Below are 19539 nucleotides of genomic sequence, written 5' to 3' on the forward strand. Positions count from 1 at the left end.
ATTGACAAAAAGAATAACCTATTCAGAGCCTAAAGAAGGCACACATATTTTCTCCAAAGTGGGCTGTAAAAGTGATTGCTGTTGCTGATTGAAGCATTAAACTTTAAGAGTCTTCCTATTTAACCATTTTTTTCTTAAAGCTCTGGGCCATATTACGATGATAATTTGTAAGAACAGCTGAATGGAATCATGTGGATTGTTTTTATGGTTAAAATGCCTGGAGACATGCGGATGGGATTTTCCTGTCCTGCCCGCCACAGGAATCGTCGCGGGCGGGACAGGGCCATGCAAAAGTCTGTTGACCTCGGGTGGGATTTTCCGGTCTTGGGGCGGGCGCAGCCAATTAATCATGCCCACACTGTCCAGACTCACACAGAAAGGACCACCATTTCAATTAATTAACAGTGGGTTGCCTGCATCCATGGAAACACCACATGGCCAAGAATTAATACCTGTAGAGTGAGATGGGAAGAAAATTGAATCTCCGGATCCTTTTGTTGTAGTTGCATGAATAGTTCCTATTGTGCTGCTACATTAAACAGCACATTCCTAATTCTTGGTGTCCTCTCTGCGAATATTTTAAATTTACTCATATTTTAGGTCAGGTTATGTGTTATCATCTATGCGCACCTCTGAACCAAGATGGCTCCACAAGATTAGATTTGAACGAAAGAAAGTTGTGCTAATGATGTATTTTAAGGCCAGAAATTGCTGTTTCTCTTCATTCTAGTAATCTTGCTCAAGCTTTTCTGCCAAAAATAAATCTGCCCTCAAAACCTGTGGGCCCATTGGGCCGAGGCAATCGGCAGAAGCAGACGCGAATATGTTTCTGGCTGCGATTAGCCCCTGAATGCAATTTCACGCTGGTTAGTGAATTAACAGTCAACCAACACCATGAAATGCGCAGTAAGGCTTGGCACTGCTGGCGGGGGAAGGGGATGAGAGGGTGGTGGGGCTGGAATGTGGGCGGGCCACTGAGAAAAGTGAGGGTGCGGGCAGGCATTTCTGACAAGCTCCCTGAAGATGGACAGCTGTTGTGGAGCTGCCTCAGGGAGCTGCAGACCTGTACAGATTAAATGAGGTAAAAGAAAATGCAGCAAACTGTCTATTCAAGCACCTGACAACAGAACTCAAACAACTTCAGTCGCCCGACATCTCTCTTTATTATATTTCACCTCAACCTCATCTCGCCCTGGATTGAGGTTGTAGCGAAAATGTGAAGGCGTGAAAATGGATAGACCATGTGAAATCGCTTTCAAGTGACTCCTTAACGGCTTGGTCGTCTGTTTAATTGTTGGTGGGTGCGTTTGCTGCCACGCGCGCCCGCTGAGACAATACCGTGCAAGTGCATGATGATGTTGAGGGGAGTACTGAGATACAGGCTATTGGACGAGACGGGATTGAGGTTCATAAGGAGGAGGTGTTAGCAATTCTGGAAAGCGTGAAAATAGATAAGTCCCCTGGGCTGGATGGAATTCATCCTAGGATTCTCTGGGAGGCTAGGGAGGAGATTGCAGAGCCTTTGGCTTTGATCTTTATGTCATCATTGTCAACAGGAATAGTGCCAGAAGACTGGAGGATAGCAAATGTTGTCCCCTTGTTCAAGAAGGGGAGTAGAGACAACCCTGGTAATTATAGACCGGTGAGCCTTACTTCTGTTGTGGGCAAAGTTTTGGAAAGGATTATAAGAGATAGGATTTATAATCATCTAGAAAGGAATAATTTGATTAGGGATAGTCAACGCGGTTTTGTGAAGGGTAGGTTGTGCCTCACAAACCTTATTGAGTTCTTTGAGAAGGTAACCAAAGAGGTGGATGAGGGTAAAGCAGTTGATGTGGTGTATATGGATTTCAGTAAAGCGTTTGATAAGATTCTCCACGGTAAGCTATTGCAGAAGATACGGAGGCATGGGATTGAGGGTGATTTAGCGGTTTGGTTCAGGAATTGGCTAGCTGTAAGAAAACAGAGGGTGGTGGTTGATGGGAAAGGTTCATCCTGGAGTTCAGTTACTAGTGGTGTACCGCAAGGATCTGTTTTGGGGCCACTGCTGTTTGTCATTTTTATAAATGACCTGGATGAGGGCGTAGAAAGATGGGTTAGTAAATTTGCGGATGACACTGAAGTCGGTGGAGTTGTGGACAGTGCGGAAGGTTGTTGCAGGTTACAGAGGGACATAGATAAGCTGCAGTGCTGGGCTGAGAGGTGGCAAATGGAGTTCAATGCGGAAAAGTGTGAGGTGGTTCACTTTGGAAGGAGTAACAGGATTACAGAGCGCTGGGCTAATGGTAAGATACTTGATAGTGTGGATGAGCAGAGAGATCTCGGTGTCCATGTGCATAGATCCCTGAAAGTTGTCACTCAGGTTGATAGGGTTGTTAAGAAGGCGTACGGAGTGTTAGCTTTTCTTGGTAGAGGGATTGCGTTTCGGAGCCAGGGGGTCATGTTATAGCTGTACAAAACTCTGGTGCGGCCGCACTTGGAGTATTGCGTACAGTTCTGGTCGCCACATTATAGGAAGGATGTGGAAGCATTGGAAAGGGGAGATTTACTAGGATGTTGCCTGGTATGGTGGGAAGGTCTTATGAGGAAAGGCTGAGGGACTTGAGGTTGTTTTCGTTAGAGAGAAGAAGGTTAAGAAGTGACTTAATAGAGGCATACAAGATGGTCAGAGGATTAGATAGGGTGGACAGTGAGAGCCTTTTTCCTCGGATGGTGATAGCTAGCACGAGGGGACATAGCTTTAAATTGCGAGGTGATAGATATAGGACAGATGTCAGAGGTAGGTTCTTTACTCAGAGAGTAGTAAGGGCGTGGAATTCCCTGCCTGCAGCAGTAGTGGACTCGTCAACATTAAGGGCATTTAAATGGTCATTGGATAAACATATGGATGATATTGGAATAGTGTAGGTTAGATGAGCTTTAGATTGGTTTCACTGGTCGGCGCAACATTGAGGGCCGAAGGGCCTGTACTGCGCGGTTATGTTCTATGTTCTATGATGTTAGGCCATGTACCCAACACCTTCTCACACAGTTTCACAAACAGTTTGGGCGGACATCCACTCAAACAATATAAAACTCTGGCTCAGAATTTTACTGCTTGCCTAACTTCCGAACCAGAGCAATTACACAACAGGATCAACACCTTGTTAACAGTAGCAACCAGCAATTTTAACGATTTAAATAGCGTCTGGGTGGCCAGGCTACCAGTGCATCAGAATGTGAAGAAATCTCACAAAAGATAAATTCTAGCTCCAGAATTCACAGGACTTGAACAAGATATGAGAAAGAAGATCGTAAAACTCAAAAATTCTGCTGAGGCAAGTCAACTTTATTAATAAGCGCAAAATGTAAAAGCTCTTCCAAACTTCTCATCCTTCCCTGCTTTCTCATTCGGACCATTTTGAAGATGTTAAACAGTACAGTGCAAGAGTGAAAAAGGCAGAAATAAATGCTTAGCAAGTCTGAGGAGGATAATATTTGCAAAAAATAGGATTATGAATGCATTAGCTAATCTTTGTACGGTCATTGCAATCGGGAAGGAGGAATGTGAAATATTAACCAAAAGTAACTTAGTGAGGGAGGAAGTATTAAATATGTTCACATTGGTGAATGTGGATGAATCCTAAATGTACCTGAGGATGTTAAGGAAAGCAAAGCCTCTGACCATTATTTTCCAATCTTCTCTGGCTACAGGTACCAGAGGATTCGAGGGCAGCTAACATTGTACTATTGTTTAAAAGGGTGAAAGGGATAGACTGAGTAGCTACAGGACTGTCAGCCTATAAATATTAATTTATAAAGGCACGGATTAATCAAAGACAGCGAGGATTTGTGAAGGGTAGGTCCTTTCGGACTCACATGATTGATAGTACAGAACTTGAATATCACTGAAAAGAGGTACATGTTGCCCAACAAGAAGCAAAGTTGTTCTTAAGCCAGGACATACAGCATATGTACCTGGCATCACACTGGCACAATGTAGATGCAGTGCCAGGTATGTAGGTCATGTATCTCAATGATTTGCTGATCGAATCAAACAATGTGTACCTCTCTGTTTGTAACAGGCAGATTACAGACTGTACTCGATCAGCCTGCATTTGCAAAACAAAACAAAAATCTTTAGTTAGATGCGATTCTGAGATTTGGCAGCACCTGCTGAATAATCCTAAGAGCGCTAACAACCAATTTAAGACAATGGGTTGAGTTCAGAACATGGCTCATCATGCTTGCTAGAAGTAATATATGTTCACATGCAGTAACGCGCTCTCTAAAAACAAAAGGAATGTTGCTAACAAAAGAGACCGGAGACCGAAAAACAGTTAACTGCCAAGCTTTTGTTTCAATTCAAAGTTGGGGCAGGTCAACTTTACTTGGTCAAGACTCGGCCATGGGGAATGATCTGAGGAATGGCTGTTCCGACAAGCTTTTGCTTAGTCGAGAAAGGCATAATGCATGTGTCCATGTTCTTTCTGTTCACAAAGGACAAGGCCCTGTGTGTGACTACATGCAAATATACTGCAAGCTTAACTGAGAATCTTAAATTGGTTGTCAGTGTAATTCTTAGCACAGTCAAGATAGTTTAACTAATGTTATTCAATCATGAAATCACATCTAATATTGGGCATGATGTGAGTTTAGCAAGCATGAGCTAGTATTTCAGTATAGTATGATCAATATTTTTCCATTAGCATCCAGCCGTAGGGACATGCTTTTTGATGTGATCCCCTTGTCATTGATACTGCATGGCCTGCACTAGCTAGCATCGCACCTGCTCTGACATTACTCATTTGGGTGAGAGGAAGATCATCTTTTTGGCTTGACAGCAGCATCCTCTTGGAGGAGAATATAATTTGTGTTGCATGTGAAACATGTTGTGGAATATGATATGTATTGCTTCACCTGTTGCTCAAATTTTTGTGATGCCTTACTCTTCCAGAGTGTTCTAAGGTAAATTGAGCACTTTTCAAGACTAAAAGTAACAGCCTTGGGCCTATTCATGATGTTGCATGATGGATAGCGAGCAATGATAAGACCAGGGTAGCCACTGTCTTGCAAGATAGTTCTGATGCATTCTATTTTGGTATCAGGCATGCATGGTGAGAAAATGGCTCAAGTCCTATTTACAAGGTTGCCAATAAGGTCAATCTCATGTCATGTGGAATTGTCGGAATCCCAACACTTATACCGATCAGGAAAAGTGGACTTGCAGTGAACAGTTGTGTATGAGGTTATGGTACTGCCATGTTATTTTCCATGGTGACACCTCTACCAATCAGAGTCCACTTGCCAATTAATCAGCACCTTCTTCCCACGCCGCATAAATAGTTATTCCCTTTGAGATTTTATATTCGTGCAAATTTGCCCTGATGTGTGCAAGATGAAAAGCTTTGACAGCATGTTTCTTTTTTCAGCAATACTCAAGTTCTGTACTAGCAAATGGCTATTTGTGTACCTGAGAAAAAGGAATAGGTTCAAGCCTTGTGCCATTTTTTGAGTTACCCGGAAGCATGTGGAACCTATAGTTTCCCATTGTTTTCTCCATGGCAACACTTCAGCCAATCAGAATTGACTTGCCAACCAATCAACACCCCTTTTACATTGTAATATACATGGTTACAATTGTTTGAAATTTGGCATTCTTGCATTTATCTTCATGAGTATAAGGTGAAAAGTTTTGGCAACATGTCTCTCTTTTCAGCAATAACACAAATTAGTTTTTTGAGGAGTTGGCAAGGAAGGTCAATAAAAATTACATTTGATGTAGTTGATGTAGATTTAAGCAAGATATTTGATAAGGTCCCACCTGGCAGACTGTTCACAAAATCAAAACCCCATGGGATCCAATGAAAAGTGCCAAATTGGAACCAAAACTGACTCATAGGCTGGAAAAAATGGTAATGGTTGATGTTTTTGTGACTGGTAGGTGGTTTTTATTGGGCTCCACAGGGCTCATTGCCAAAGCCTTTGCTTTTTCTGGCATATATTAATGATTTGCACTTGAATATAGGAGGTCTGAATAAGAAGCTGGTATAGAGTACAAAAATTCGTAATGTAGTGGATACTGAAGAAGAAAGCTCTAGTCTTCAGGAAGATATCAATGGACTTGTCAAGGGGGGCAGAAGAGTGGCAAATGGAGCTTGTCATAATTCTGATTCTTTCTATTCCTAATATCCACCCATACCTATTCTACTTAATGCTGTTCTGAGGCCAGATCTTTTCTCACTACTGTCTTTATGTCATCATTTGCTATCAGGGCAACTACTCCTCCTTTCCCATTCTTCCCAAAATGTTGCATTCCCCAGAATAATTATTTGCCAAACTTAGTCACCTTTTAACCATGTCTCTGCAATGATAATTAAAACTAAACTATATACTGTATTTGTGTCACAAGTTAATCTAATTAAGGATGATTTACTCATTCACATAAAGAGCCTTTAATTTCATTTTATAACTTTACTGGGCTGGCACAGTGGCACTGTGGTTAGCATTGTTGCCTCACAGCACCAGGGACCCGGGTTCAATTCTGGTCTCAGGTCACTGTCTGTGTGGAGTCTGCATGTTCTCCCCATGTCTACGTGGGTTTCCTCCGGGTGCTCTGGTTTCCTCCCACAGTCCAAAGATGTGTAGGTTCAGTTGATAGACCATGCTAAATTAACCCTAGTGTCAGGGTAAATATGAGGGGTTGCAGGAATAGAGCCTGGGTGGGATTCTGGATGGTGCAGACTCGATGGGCCAAATGGCCTCCTTCTGCACTGTAGGAATTCTATGATTCTATTACCTGCATGGACCTTACTCTATGATGCACAATTAATGGTAAACTCTCTGTCTCTTCCTGCCTCATTCTACAGCTCTTTACCCACATGACAACATTGTTCTGTCACCTTTACTTTTAATCTTTGGATTTCTGAATCTCCATTGACCCATTTCACCTAAATCCCCTCCCCATCCTCCACTCCCTCATCCCTGTTGTTTGAAGGCCTGTCCATAGCCATGGTTACATAACTGGCCAGGACAGTGCTCCGAGATGATAGATTGAATGGAGCCCAAACAAACAGAATAGCTCCCAATTTCCTGAGTCTAATGTCCCATGAATCTAAATCCCTACTTTCTAGACCACTCTTTGAAGCATGATATAATTCTCTAACCTGATGATCCAATGTCATTGGCACATGGCTCAGGTAACAATCCAGAGATTATCAAATGGACACATGCAGTGTGCCACCAAAAATACCGAGGCTCTAAATTTGTTACTGATCTATCAACTTTCTATAGCTCACTAATATTCTAAAACTTACAAAATGAGATGGTCCTTAATCAGTGGGCCTGGTGCTACACTGTGGAAAAAGGAAATAAGCTCATGGCCAATTTAATGAAACCATGCTGGTGGTTATTGGGGGTGTAGAACAGTGAAACTGGAAGCTCTTCCAGGTTCACAGTTGGTACAACAATATTCATGCCACATAATTTTCCAAAGAGTTACAACCACACAGGCATACGCTCAACTTGATGTGCACCTTTTGAGAATGGCACACAATGAAAATATTGCTTCTTTTTGATGGACTGAAGATTTTCACATTTTGTCCTGTCTTTTTCTGGAAATGAAGGTTCGAAAATGTTTGAGTGTACAGCCAGTGTCACTATGAAAATCCACACTCTGGTACCATATGCCAGAATCATCATCTGCCCCAAGTACTGGTGAACATAGACAGTGAGGTTGAAAAAGGTAGGAGCGAGATCACACTGCACAAGTGAGGAGAAACGTATAGGAAAGCAGGAGGTGGCTCTGTTTTTGGATCAGAAACCTGCTTCTGGTGAAAAATTGACTAAAATTCAGGTTCTCACAGGGTGAGACCTTAATTGACATGGTGACAGGTTTCCTGCCCACTTCAAGCCAAGGGGGGCAGCACTGAGGTGGATCAGATGAATTGTATGACTCATTTCGACACCCTACCTCACTCAGGCTGCTGGTTGTCCGAATGATATTTAAAGTTTGTGCCAAAGCCTTGCACAGCACCAGTGGGAAGCAAAATGTCTAAGGGGAGCCTGAGGCCTGGTACATAGGGCAGTGCAGACCCTTCATTAATACTAACCTGGAGCTAATGCTGGAGGCTGTAACGGAAATGCAGAAGGGTCTCTTCCTGGAGGGAGGAAGGAGGAGGCTACCTCGTCATGTATCAGGGACACCTCTTTTTTCAGTGTCACCTCCCTCAGTCTCTAAATTCCTCTTCTCTTGCATTCTTCTCCCCTGATGAGCAGGGCCTTAGCATTCTCAAATTCTACACTCCTGAAGAGGGTCCCCCAGACAGAGGCACCTACTAAATGTGTACATGGATCCTTGGGGACAAGGCCTACACATTTAGTAAGTTTGAGTGAAGATCTGGCAATAAATGAAGGAGTATTGGTAGTTGCCAGGAAAGCAAACACAGACATGGAGGGTGCTCTTGCCCTCACACACTAGTTGGACATGGAAGGAATGGAAACCCTTCCTGCTGATGGATCTCACTGGCTGCCTGCTGCTGCCTTGATAGAAAAGAAGATGCAATTGATGATGACCTGTACCTGTGGGAGTTCACCAATGGAGGCGAGACCCAATGCGTTTCATCCCTGCAAGGAGGTGTCTGTGGTTAAATGAACATGCTTTCCAGATCTGGTAAGACGGCCTCAGTGAGCAATGAGCTGCAGTGGTGTGCCGCTGTTTTTGAGATGCCACAAAGGTCCACAGGAAAACAATCTATTCCATTAATTGGTACCGAGGCAGGAAGATGAATAAATCTGGGCCACACATTTCCATTTTCGTTTGAAATAGTCATGTTTTATTGATGGCACTTCAGAAATGCTTTCAGATTATTTGTACAATTGCTGTTATAATTACGTGTTACATGCTACCAAGACAAATGTGTATCCTGATGGATTTTGTACCCCACAGAAGAGCAGTCTGGAGCTGCAATTTATGTTGGAAAATGACATCCTCACTTAAGTATGTCAAAACTTGGACTGAAATATCCATTACCTTAACCATGAAAAGGGGATTTCTGATACAGTACATGTTGTACCCAGATGTGCAACACATCTGTGTTCACAGTCAAGTGGCTGACACTTAATTATCCAATATTCCTATTCTGTGAACTTATCCAGGCTCACCTTTTTCTCATCATATCAAGAAAATGCTGGCTGATTAACATTGAGAAATTTCATTCATCCTCAATCTTTTCTGTCATCTTCAGATCTTTTCAAGGCTGTGTTAATTATTGATGAGTGCTGGGTTACACTTGAATCTGTCAAGTGTTAAATTCAGTACTAAGCTTTTAAGTTTATGTTTATGGTGTGTTGTGCTGTATTTTTCATGTTAAAGGTCAACCAGCGGTTGAGTTATTTCATTGCCTAGACAATAGTTTGGGATGATAACGGTTAAAAGGGATGCCAAAGTAATACAAGATATAGACGAGTCGGTGTGATTTCCTCCTCCCATCGTATGTAAATATGCATAAAAATGTGACCATCAGACATTGCTCAGAAATAAAAACAGAAAATGCTGGATAAGTTCAGCAGGTCTGGCAGCATCTGTGGAGAGAAAAACTAGAGTTCACAGCTGTGATTTTCCCGGCCCGCTGCGCTGCTCGAGTAGTAAGAAGTCTCACAACACCAGGTTAAAGTCCAACCAGGTTAAAGTCCTTCCTTCAGAAGGAGCGCTCCGAAAGCTAGTGGCTTTTGCTACCAAATAAACCTGTTGGACTTTAACCTGGTGTTGTGAGACTTCTTACTGTGTTTACCCCAGTCCAATGCCGGCATCTCCACATCATGACTGCTCGAGTAGCACAGTGGGCAGGGAAATGTCAACGGGAGGCCAAAAATGGGAAGTGTGACCTGCGTCCGGCCCGTCGCGATCTTCCCGGGCCATTTTTTTTTTACGTAATCAGTCTCGTGCCGGGGAACAGAACGAGGCTGATTACATTATGCAAATACCAATTTGCATCTAATATGCCCACCGGCGTAAATCCCCTGACGGCCTCTGTGCTGCACTGAATACCGAAAATTCATTTTACTCTGCTCCCCCCAAAAATGGGCAGGGATAACTCCCGCTTTCCCGCCCCCCCCCCCCCATTGGGCATTTAGGTTTTTTTGGGTAAAACATGTCCCATTTTCCGAGTCCATGTGATCCCTTCTAGAAAACTAAAGAGGGATAGAAATGTAATGAATTATATAGTTGGAGAGGCAGGTGGGGCAGAATATAAGGTCAGGGATACACAGAGCTAAGGTGAGATTGACAAAGATGTCATGGGTGTGAGACACATGAGTCATTAATGGTGATATTAAGGACTGAGGAGTAACATAAAGGTAAAATAGCAGAATGTGTTAATAGGGTAACAAAGGTCAGTGCTCAATGATGGCAAAACTGAAGAGCAAGGGACAGATGACCTGTGGGGGAGGGGTGGAGTAATATTGGGGCAAACCAAGGAAACCAAAAAACTTGGAGTGGAAAGTTCACAGTCTAAAGTTGTTGAACTCAGTGTTGAGTCCAGGAGGTTGTAACGTGCCTCATCAGAAGATGGGGTGTTGTTTTTCCAGTTTGCATTGGGCATTACTGGAGCATTGCAGTAGGTGAACATTGTTCAGAACTGCTTTCAGTTCAGCCCAGTAATAAGTCTGATAACACCAGGTTAAAGCCCAGCAGGTTTATTTGGTATCACGAGCTTTCAGAGCACTGCTCCTTCATCAGGTGATCCAAATCAGAAAGGAAACAGGTTATTTCAAAACCTTCCCATCCAAAAGCTCGTGATACCAAATAAACCTGTTGGACTTTAACCTGGTGTTGTGAGAGTTCTTACTGAACCCATCCCAGTCCAACGCCAGCATTTCCACATCAGTTTAGCCAACAGCAGGTTACAATCCTCAACAGCCATGAACAAGTTACAACTGTCTTTCCTGTTAACAATAGCGGTTGAATATTTATAGTAAATCTGTCTGCTGAGTAATCCATTACTACATCTTCAAATAAACTGAGCCTACATTTAGTTTCACAATCCTGTGTGATTGGTATATTTGTGTTAAGCAAACAAAGAAATGTGCCAATTAACACACTTTTGGCAATCTGTCTACATCCTCCTTGGGCGCTGGTAGCTATTTTGTCTGGAAATCATATCTTCAACCTTTTAACGCTCAGTTGGTGTAGCCATATCACTTTGTGAGTGCAAGATAGTTCCTGTTTTGTGTGAAGAATTGCTTCCTGACATCACCCTTGAATGACCTAACTCCAATTTTAACGATATACTTCTTTGTTCTGTACATCTCACAGAGAAAATAATCTATCTGTCCCATCAAGTCACTAAAAGTACAAGTTAAGAGTATTGATCCATTAAAGTCAAAGATATAAAGAAAAATAGCACACTCTGTAAATTTGAAATAAAAACAGGAGGTGCTGGAAATAAACAATGGCCATGTCGGCATCTGAAAAGAGAAAGCATCGCTTCCAGATAGAAACCTTTCATTAGCATTTAATGAAGTAGGATTAACCAGCACAAAGAGGAAAGGGGCAAGCAACAGGTTTAAAAAACACAGGTCAAATACAAAGAGGCAGACAATATTGAGTTTCTGTAAAGCATTTTTTTTAAAACTGGGAGAAAATGTGAAAAATGCTGCATGAGATCAGAAGATCATTCCAATTATAGAGCATAGAACATAGAACAGTACAGCACAGAACAGGCCCTTCGGCCCACGATGTTGTGCCGAGCTTTATCTGAAACCAAGATCAAGCTATCCCACTCCCTATCATCCTGGTGTGCTCCATGTGCCTATCCAATAACTGCTTAAATGTTCCTAAAGTGTCTGACTCCACTATCACTGCAGGCAGTCCATTCCACACCCCAACCACTCTCTGCGTAAAGAACCTACCTCTGATATCCTTCCTATATCTCCCACCATGAACCCTATAGTTATGCCCCCTTGTAATAGCTCCATCCACCCGAGGAAATAGTCTTTGAACGTTTACTCTATCTATCCCCTTCATCATTTTATAAACCTCTATTAAGTCTCCCCTCAGCCTCCTCCGCTCCAGAGAGAACAGCCCTAGCTCCCTCAACCTTTCCTCATAAGACCTACCCTCCAAACCAGGCAGCATCCTGGTAAATCTCCTCTGCACTCTTTCCAGCGCTTCCACATCCTTCTTATAGTGAGGTGACCAGAACTGCACACAATTGATTAGATTGAGAATTAGATGTGAATTAGATTAGATTGAGGAAAGATGTGAGAAAGGCCAGAGGAGAGTAAAATACCTCCAAATTAGGATGAACAAAAGTAGTTGAAGGAAGATACCTCAAGGTCAAAGTTTCTCAGTTCTTGCCACTGTGTGTGTACCAAGACCACGTGAACTTCAAGAAGGCGGCTCACCATCACCTTCTCAAGGGCAATTAGGGATGGGCAATAAATGCTGGTCGAGCCAGCAATGCCCGCATCCCATGAAAGAATATAAATTATATTTTCACTATTCAAAAAATTAAACTTGAATATGTGCACTCCTGTGGCAATTAACAGCTGGTTTTTACCTAAATAATATTGTATTAATTCTGACCTGAGTATTCATAATTTTTTTGTTTTTATTTCAGAGTTCCAGCATTTGCAGTATTTTGCTTTGACATTGGTGTTTTGTTCACTGCCAGTTCAATTCTAGCAATGCCCATCTTGTAGAAGTTCTGTTCTTTCTGATAGAATTTCCCTTTGCCTTGACTCTGCTATTCATCATCACTGCTTTCTGTTTCCTTTCTGATCTTTGATCTTATAGGTTCCAACACTCCCTTTCACAACCACATCTTTTTTCTCAACAACTGTCTCCAGCTCTGACGTATTCCACATGGATTCCAACTGAAATTCCACCCGTCATGTTTCAGATCCACACTTGTTTACAGATATTTCCAAAATGATCAGCATTCCTCAAATTTCTGCTCTTTCAGCTTTCTGAAATCCACTCTCAATGTCACAGACTGCCAAATGCTCACTCTCAACCTCTCCCTCCAGCAGCACCGACTGACAATCTGAAAGCTGCCTTTGTCTGCAGTTCAGTTTCATTCTTCGACATACCTGAGGCATTGTGCACATTGGTCTCCATCCTGAAGAAAGGATATACTTGTATTGCCAGGACAATGACCGAGGTTAACTAGAATCATTCCTGGGATGAGGGAATTGTCCAATATGGAGGGGTTGGCTGGACGAGGCCGTTATTGCCTAGAGTTTAGAAGAATTGAGAAGTAATCTCATTGAAACAAATAGGCCGGAATTTTACCGGCATGCCCGCCCGAGGCTCGTAAGATCACGCCCGAGGCCAACGGAGAATGCCGTCCTGCGAGCCTCGCCCACCCCGATTTCATGGCAGGCGTGCTGGTAAAATCAGGGCCATAGCTTGGATTTTGCAATTGTAATGAGCACAAACCATCAGCACTCACCAGCATTCCTCCTCTGAAAGTGGCAGCAACTTTTGGAGTCTGCACATGCGTAGGTAAATGTGTAAATCCAGAAGTTGCTGACTGATATTCTATGCTTCTCCACATGGTGCACTGATGAAGTCCCCACAGACTGCAGTCAAATAGAAATCACTGAAAAGACAAGAATTTATCTTTTCACTGTCTCATTGTATAAAACTTGAAAAAGTTACACTGGAATTAATGAGGTACAGTTGTTTTTTTTAATGATGCTAGAAGTTCAAAACTGCTCTATTTTTCTCCCCTTGTCCAGTTTTTGTGAGGTAATGCATTTTGGAATGTCTACTACAGATAGGAAATATACAGGAAATGGCAGAACCCTTAAGAGTATTGATAGGCAAAGGGATCTGGTTGTACAAGTACACAGGTCACTGAAAGTGGCAATGCAGGTGGAGAAGGTAGTCAAGAAGGCATATGGCATGCTTGCCTTCATCAGCCGGGGTATTGAGTTTAAAAATTGGCAAGTCATGTTGCAGCTTTATAGAACCTTAGTTAGGCCGCACTTTGAATATTGTGTTCAATTCTGATCGCCACACTACCAGAAGGATGTGGAGGCTTTGGAGAGGGTACAGAAAAGATTTACAGGATGTTGCCTGGTATGGAGAGCATTAGCTATGAAAAGAGGTTGGAGAAACTTGGTTTGTTCTCACTGGAGTGACGGAGGTTGAGGGGAGACCTGATAGAAGTCTACAAGATTATGAGAGGCATGGACAGAGTGGATAGTCAGAAGCTTTCTCCTCGGGTGGAAGAGTCAATTACTAGGGGGCAGAGGTTTAAGGTGTGAGGGTCAAGGTTTAAAGGAGACGTACAAGGCAGATTTTTTACACAGAGAGTGGTGGGTGCCTGGAACTCGTTGCCGGGGGAGGTAGTGGAAGCGGATATGGTAGTGACTTTTAAGGGGCATCTTGACAAGTACATGAATAGGATGGGAATAGAGGGATATGGTCCCCGGAAGGGTAGGGGGTTTTAGTTAAGTCGGGTAGCATGGTCGGTGCAGGCTTGGAGGGCCGAAGGGCCTGTTCCTGTGCTGTCATTTTCCTTGTTCTTTGTTCTTTGTTTTATTTCCATCTATGGCCATGGCTCTTCTAATGACCGCTGCCATTTTAGCAGTTTGCTGTTTTGTTCCCCTAACCATTTCCTTTTTACCATGAACATCTATTCCTTCTCCACCTCCACCCCCCATCGAGACCGCCTGGAGGCCTTCCATTTTGTCTTGGAATGGAGACGTAACCAGGCCCTGTCCACCAGCCTCCTCTGTCTGGCTGACCTTCTCATATTCTTTTTTGTCTTACTTACTCCAAGCAAATGATATTGCTATTGGAATCCATATTGGTTCTAATTATTCCTGATTTTTTTCATGATATGTGGAATAATTTTTGTTCCTGTCCTACTCAAATCCCCATCCTCACCTTTTTTTTGGTATGTTGATGGCAGTATTATCATTTCTTGTTTTCAGCTTCCTTGACTAAACTTCCCCCCCATTTTGCTTCTTATAGGATCTCATTCTCTATCCCTGTTCTCTATCCCAGTTCTCTATCCCTGTCACATCTGTTCTCACAAAACCATTTTCGTAATTAGCTCTCCTTGTATTTCTTTCCGTTCCCTCAACTGAGCATTCCCCCTCCGTGATGGTTGCAAATGTGTTCAAATGTGTCAAAAACATTTCTATACTTCTGATTCCAATCCCCTCCCCTCCTTCCCAGAATCAAGATAGGGTTCCCCTTGTTCTGGGCTTACATAGAATCATAGAATCCTACAGTGCAGAAAAAGGCCACTCGGCTCATCGAGTCTGCACTGACCACAATCCCACCCAGGCCCTATCCCCATAACCCCATGCACTCACCCTAGCTCGTCCCCCTGACACTAAGGGACAATTTAGTGTGGCCAATCCACCTAACCTACACATCTTTGGACTGTGGGAGGAAACCGGAGCACCTGGAGGAAACCCACACAGACACGGGGAGAATGTGCAAACTCCACACAGACAGTGACCCAAGCAGGGAATCGAATCCAGGTCCCTGGCGCTGTGAGGCAACAGTGCTAACCACTGTGCTACCGTGCCGCTCCCAGGCATCTCACCAGCCTGCACATTCTATAGTTTATCCTCCACCATTTGTGCCACCTCCAGCAACTATTAAATATATCTTCCCCTCCCTTCAGCATTCCAAAGGAACTATTCCCTCAGCAACATCCTGGTCCACTCCTCAATTTGCCCAAGTAGCCCTTATCCTTGCCTCGACACCTTCCCTTTTATCCTCTTTCTTTCCACTTTCCAGGACAAACTCTCCCTCCAGGTGAAACAGCAATTTACTTTTTCTGCCAATTTAGTGTACAGTATCTGTTCACAATGTGGCCTCTTTCGTTCTGGGCAAATCAAAGCAGTAACCCCAAGCTTTCAGTTGTCTGCCATTTTAATTCTTATACCACTCACTCTGGCTTTTCTGACATCAGCTTCCTACTCTGTTTCAATGAAACTTGGTGGTGGAGTTCAAAGGTTGTGAGGCAACTCGCATCTTATTTATCAGATGGATGCTCGCTAATGCTTCATGAGCAAAAAGGTGTCTGATCTCTGATTGAAGTCCTCTCTGGAGTTATAGCCTCTCACTTCAAGTCCCATCCACTCCTTATCATGGTGAACCATATTAATCTCTCCTCCAATTAAAATTAGCATGAGCTCGAGGAACAGCGAGGCATCTTTTGATTACTCACTTTACAGCCTTCTGAACTCAACTTTGAGTTTAACAATTTCAGATCATATCACTGCTCCTATTTTTTCAGAATGCACTGTTGGTAGTCATTATTCTATTGCCATTTACACCTCTTGGCTCATCTTTTGTTTCTTTACTTGACCCATTACCATCTCCTTTCGTCTTGTGCCATCATCAATTTTGTCATTTAGTCTCTCTTTCCTTCCATCTCATCATACATCTACCCTCCTGTTCTTTCCTTCCCTCCAATTTCCTTGCTGGAATATTTCCCCTGCCTCTGTTCATGCTTAAAATCTCGTTTCAACTCCAACTTTTTCCAGTTCTGGTGAAAAGTCATCAAACTTAAATGTTGGGTGGGATTTTCCAGTCACACTCGCCCCAAAGCCGGAAAATCCCACCCAAGGCCAATGGACTTTTGCGATTCCCGTGGTGGGCGGGTGTGGTGAACCATCGTTGGTTCCCACTGGATAGTACTGAGCCAGGGTCTGGCCAGTACTACAAGGATGTACATATGTTACTGTTGGGTTGTGCTACTTGTTGCTGTTGGGGTTAGGGTGGGGTTGTTACACCTTTGTACTGTAGTGTTGTGGTACATCCCAGTCGGGCTCCGCCTCCTGGAAGAGGTATAAAAGTCCCTGCTCTGGCTGGGATCCCTTCAGTCTGGGATCGTGTATATAATTATTGGCTGCTTCATTACAGTAAATAAAAGCCTTTATTTCCCGAGCATCTAGCCTCGTGTATGATAATGCGCATCAATTTTATTTACTGTTGTTAAACTCTCGTCGAAGAAAAAAAGAGAGTATGGAGCAGATCCTGAAGCCGGAACGCCTTACACTAGATCCACGTGCGGTGGGCGCCTCTAACACCTTCGACCACTGGCTGAAGTGCTTCGAAGACTACCTGGCAGCCTCCGCAGCGGTCACCACAGATGATGACAGACTCCGGGTCCTCCATGCGAGGGTAAGCGACACTGTCTACCTCGCGATCCGTGCGGCCACCGATTATACTAAGGCCCTCGAGCTTCTGAAGAAGCGTTATATCAAACCGCCCAATGAAATACACGCTCGCTACCTCTTAGCCACTCGACGACGGCAGTCTGGCGAAACGATGGAGGAATATGCGAATGAGCTCCTACAGCTAGCCAGGGGCTGTAACTGCAAAGCTGTGTCGGCTGAGCAGAGCATGAACGACCTCGCCCGAGATGCGTTTGTGGCGGGAGTCGGATCATCGTACATTCGACTTAAACTATTGGAGAAAGGTAACCTTGACCTTACCCAGGCAATCGAGCTAGCGGAGATGCTGGAGACGGCCTCCAAAAGCTTAGTATTGTATCCGGAAGACCACGTGGAGACAACGTGGCAGGAGCAGTCGCCAATCCCTCCTCGTCCCTCGGGTTCGAAATGCTGCGTAATGGCGTGCTCACACTCGGACCAGACGACGGCAGCAGCTCCGGGCGGCCCGCGGTGTTACTTCTGTGGGGGAGCGAAGCATACTCGGCAACGGTGTCCTGCTAAGGCTGTGTTGTGCTCCGCCTGCGGTAAGAAAGGGCACTATTCGAAAGTGTGCTGATCTAAATCTAGGAACGGCAGTGCGGCCTGCGATTCTTCAGAGCTCGGCTCTTCATCGAAATCATCGAGGGGTTCGTCCACGTGCGAGGCCAGGATGACGCCATTACGGTCGATGGAGTCGGAGGTGTGTGACCACCAGGGGTCGCTGAGTTTGGCGCCATCACCCACGTGCGACTTATGGGAGCGGCCATGTTGGTCGGCACCGACCGCGAACGACCAGCAGGGGTCCTCCTCGTCGATTTCAGCTGCCTGCAGTGGCGCTCATGAACCAACGGTGGCGTCGATCATCCTGGACCAGGCCAAGCCTCATAGACTTGACAAATCTATGATGAACATCCAGGTAAATGACCACGTGATTTATTGTCTGTTTGACAGCAGGAGCACTGAGAGCTTTATCCACCCAGACACTGTGAAGCAGTGTGGACTCCGGATTCAACCTGCCAAACAGACAATCTCTATGGCATCGAGGTCCCGGTCTGTCACCGTGCTCAGGAGTTGCGTGGTAACTTTGACGGTGCAAGGCACAGTTTACGAGCGTTTCAAGCTCCTAGTTTTGCCGTACCTTTGCGCGCCAATACTTCTCGGACTAAACTTCATGGTCCACTTGAGGAGTGTAACCCTACAGTACGGTGGGCCACTCCCTTCACTGGCAGTGGGAGAACAGCAGCAGCCTCCAATTTGCCCAACGCGCCCCGCCTGTAGCCTCTCGACACTGAAGATCACCACACCCTCCCTGTTCCAGAATCTTGTGCCAGGCTGGAAGCCCATCGCGACTAAAAGTAGGCGTTACAGCGCTGAGGATCGGATCTTCATTAGATCTGAGGTTCAGCGGCTCCTCAAAGAAAGGATCATACAACCCAGCACTAGTCCATGGAGGGCGCAGGTCGTGGTGGTCAAGAGCGGGAACAAACCCCGGATGGTCATTGACTATAGTCAGACCATTAATCGATATACGCAGCTGGATGCGTATCCTCTCCCGCGCATATCTGATATGGTCAATCAGATTGCGCAGTACCGGGTGTTCTCCACCATAGACCTCAAGTCTGCCTACCACCAACTCCCCATTTGCCCAGAGGACCGACAATACACGGCTTTTGAGGCGGATGGTCGCTTGTATCACTTTCTCAGGGTTCCCTTTGGTGTCACCAATGGGGTCTCGGTCTTCCAGCGTGCTATGGACCGAATGGTGGACCAGAACGGGCTGCGGGCTACCTTCCCGTACCTGGATAATGTCACCATCTGCGGCCATGACCAGCAGGACCACGACACGAATCTCCTGAATTTCTTACGCACTGCATCTCGCCTGAACTTGACCTACAACAGGGAGAAGTGTGTGTTTTGTACACGCCGTTTAGCCATCCTAGGATACGTGGAGGAAAACGGGTTCATTGGCCCTGATCCAGACCGTATGCGCCCTCTTTCTGAACTTCCCTTGCCTGCTAGTGCAAAAGCACTGAGAAGATGCTTCGGCTTCTCTTATTATGCGCAGTGGGTTCCCAATTACGCGGACAAAGCCCGTCCGCTCATTAAGTCCACGACTTTTCCCCTAACGCCAGAGGCCCGATTGGCCTTCGATAAATTAAAAGCCGACATCGCAAAAGCTACGATGCACGCTGTTGACGAGTCCATCCCCTTTCAGGTGGAGAGCGATGCATCTGATTTCACCCTGGCCGCCACACTTAACCAGGCGGGCAGGCCCGTCGCATTTTTTTCCCGCACCCTCCAAGGCCCCGAAATCCAGCATTCAGCGGTGGAAAAGGAGGCCCAGGCCATTGTGGAGGCCGTCAGGCACTG

The 19539-nt window shown here is 44.7% G+C and overlaps 1 protein-coding gene across 1 annotated transcript in view; it reads left to right on the forward strand.

The window, feature by feature from the left end:
- LOC144500030 (short transient receptor potential channel 6-like) overlaps window positions 1-19539 on the forward strand; it is a 162171-nt gene that overhangs the window by 112634 nt on the left and 29998 nt on the right. The window lies entirely within an intron of this gene.

Source organism: Mustelus asterias, chromosome 10 (assembly GCF_964213995.1).
Source record: "Mustelus asterias chromosome 10, sMusAst1.hap1.1, whole genome shotgun sequence".
Lineage (NCBI taxonomy): Eukaryota > Metazoa > Chordata > Chondrichthyes > Carcharhiniformes > Triakidae > Mustelus > Mustelus asterias.